Source organism: Limulus polyphemus, unplaced genomic scaffold (genome assembly GCF_000517525.1).
Source record: "Limulus polyphemus unplaced genomic scaffold, Limulus_polyphemus-2.1.2 Scaffold507, whole genome shotgun sequence".
NCBI lineage: Eukaryota > Metazoa > Arthropoda > Merostomata > Xiphosura > Limulidae > Limulus > Limulus polyphemus.
Window position 1 is genome coordinate 455,893 of NW_013666117.1, and position 3,082 is coordinate 458,974.

The 3,082-nt window shown below is 35.0% G+C and overlaps 1 protein-coding gene across 2 annotated transcripts in view; it reads left to right on the top strand.

Annotated features, from left to right (window-relative positions):
- The first annotated feature begins 312 nt into the window (after positions 1 to 312).
- LOC111085612 overlaps positions 313 to 3,082 on the top strand; it is a 24,863-nt gene continuing 22,093 nt past the window's right edge. For both annotated transcript variants that reach the window (XR_002610416.1, XM_022385042.1), the window contains exon 1: positions 313 to 435. The gene's annotated coding sequence lies outside the window, so the exon portion shown is untranslated. The remainder of the gene's footprint in view (positions 436 to 3,082) is intronic.

A 3,082-nucleotide genomic window follows, 5' to 3' on the forward strand; every position in this document is an offset into this window, starting at 1 on the left:
CTTTTGTTGATCTATATACTTGACAATATTACTCTGGCAAGCTTTAGCAATAATCTTCATGGAAATCCATAGTTGCCCTAAGTGTTCAACCTAAAATACTTACTAACATTTAATAATTCAACTCAGAAATTATTAACTTGAAATGGGATTAAAAACTCGTCCTACTTCAAATTATTATTATTTTTTTTACACGATGCTTGATGATTTACTAACTGTTAACCAACCAAAATATTGAATGAGACGTCATTCTTACGTCATCGTAGCTAAACCAATCACACCAGTGTTCCAAGTAGACTGTTTCTGTAAGATTACATATGTAGGCGACGACTTTGTATAAAAGCACCTTTGAGAAGCCTAAATGACACATTTTCAGTTCATATCTCGAGAAGCTTGACTGAGGATCTGATCAATATCACCAATTTTCGTATTGAAAAGGTAGGCAAATGCTTTTGTCTTTCTAATTAAGGGGCAGGATGGAGCATAATGGTTAGCGCGCTGGACTGTGGATTCGAAAATTCCAAATTCCCGTCCCGTGAGTACATTATAAGACTGACCGTCAAATCCCACTATTGGGTTAGACGAGCCCCACTAGTTAACGGTGGGTACTGTAGTCTAACTCTTATAATCTTTAAGTTCAAAGTTAGAGACGGCTATCGAAGATAGCTCTTGTGTAGCTTTGTTCTAATGCCCGAAATAAACCACATCCTAGTTAAGGTTGAACATAGAAGCTTTATTTTACCGTAAAATAATCCAGTATTACACTGTGTTCACGAGCTCAAAGTCATTTAATCTTATATAAGGGATTAATCCTCCCAATAGGACGTGAGGAGTAGCATTCAGGAAACCAAACTTTTGTTGTCGTGCTCAAGTTCTCACTTATATCAATTGAATAGAAAACAGAGAGAAAAACACAATTCAGCCTTTTTGTTCTACTTAATGCTAAATATATGGAGATTTGGCTTTAATTTCGCGCAAAGCTACACGAGGGATATTTGCGCTATCCATCCCTAATTTAGCAGTGAAAGATTAGAGGGAAGGCACCTAGTCATCATCAACCACCACCAACTCTTGGGATATTCTTTTACCAAATAATAGTGGGATTCACCGTAACACTATAACGCCCCCACGGCTGAAAGGGCGAGTATGTTTGGTGGGACGGGGATTCAATCCCGCGACACTCAGATTGCGAGTCGAACGCCCTAACCACCTGGCCATTCCAGGCCCGTATGGAGATTAGATGTATGATCGACGTATTTCTTCTACAGCTCCCTGTTTTATTGACAGAGTGAGCAAATATCCCTTACATTTTTATTAAAACGAGGATATTGAAATATTAAAGTAATGGCAAACTAGAGCTGTATAAGGTTTTCACTTATCAAGGAATTAATCATAATTGAAATTTAATTGCAGTATTTATTAATTTTTTTTTTACTTTTGTAACTCAGAGTATTTTGCTGGACGTATTGCGTGCTCCCCAGTGGCACAGCGGTATGTCTGCGGACTTACAACGCTAGAAACCGGGTTTCGATACCCGTGGTGGGCAGAGCACAGATAGCCCATTGTGTAGCTTTGTGCTTAATTACAAACAAACAAACGTATTGCGTATGGACCTCCTTCCAACTTTAAGTTTTCGCTTCTTTACTGCACGTGAATAGTGAAAGTTAACATCACTATCCTTGTTTTATACCAGTGAACCCAAACAAATTTCAGAACATGAGTTTATTTTTGTTTAAATTATCGCGTAATTAACCGGTTTTCAGCGTTATAATATTATCTAAAGCGACAAAATTTGTTCGCAGAATTAGCCCGCTAAACATTCGCTATTTTTTGTCTTTACAGCTACAATACGGAAGTATAAGCAGATTTCATCAGTAATGTTTAAGAGTGGACCATTTACACTATATAATAAGCACTAATTTCTAAAAACAAAAACAAAATGTTGATATGAAGAAATGGGAAATAAATCCCCTTTCATTAAAGTTTCGTTATGTTAAAGTAATTACAAATAAAAAAAGGTGCATCTCAGCTTTCGGAATTAAAAGTTCTAGCAAGAGATATGGTTACTAACTTGCCTGCTCAGACAAACTGCTTTAGTCATAAGGAGAAGCTTACGTACACGGTTCTCAAAACAAACATTTTAGATCATTCTCACAACTTTGGAAATTATATATGTAAACCTGAACAATTTCATATCTTAGTTACGTACACAAGTGGACAAAGTCGTATTAGTAATACATGAACGTTCCCGTCTTTAAAAAAGAAATTAACTAGATGTCGCTTGCATGGAATAAACTGCACCGGAGGGCCTGTCTGACAACTGCAGGGCATACTCTCGAGCAATAGGGCTTGTTTAAGAAAAAAAACAAAACGTCATGCTATCTCGAACAATAAGATTTTTTTAAGGAAGGAAATGAAAATAAATGATATTCTATCTGAAACAATAAGTCTTGTTTAAGGAAATAATTGCTCTGCTCTCTAGAAAATAAGGCTTATTTAAGGAAAGAATTATTCTGTTCTCTTGAAAAATAATGTTTAAAAAAGAAATGCCCTTCTATCTCGAACAATAAGGCTTGTTTAAAGAAAGAAATGCCATATTCTCTAGAACAATAAAGTTTGTTTAAAGAAAAAAAGCCATGTTCTCTTGAAAAATAAGTTTTGTGTAAGGACATGGCATTTATTTCCTTAAACAAAATTTATTGCTCGAGAGAACATGGCGTTTCCCCTTAGATAGGCCTTATTTTGTGTAAAAGCATCTTTGAAAAAAAAATGTTTTGTTTAAGGAAAGAAATGCTATATTCTCTAAAATAATAAGGCTTGTTGATTCTTTGATTTTTGCACTACTTCTTACAACTGTTGTTTTATCTTTCTGACATTTTTTATTTCTACACTATCTCTTACAACTGTTACATTATCTTCATGACGTATTTGATTCCTGCAATACTACTTGTAACTGTTGCATTATCTTCATGACATATTTGATTCTTGCAGTACTACTTGTAATTGTTGCATTATCTTCATGACATATTTGATTCCTGCAGTACTACTTGTAATTGTTGCATTATCTTCATGACATATTTGATTC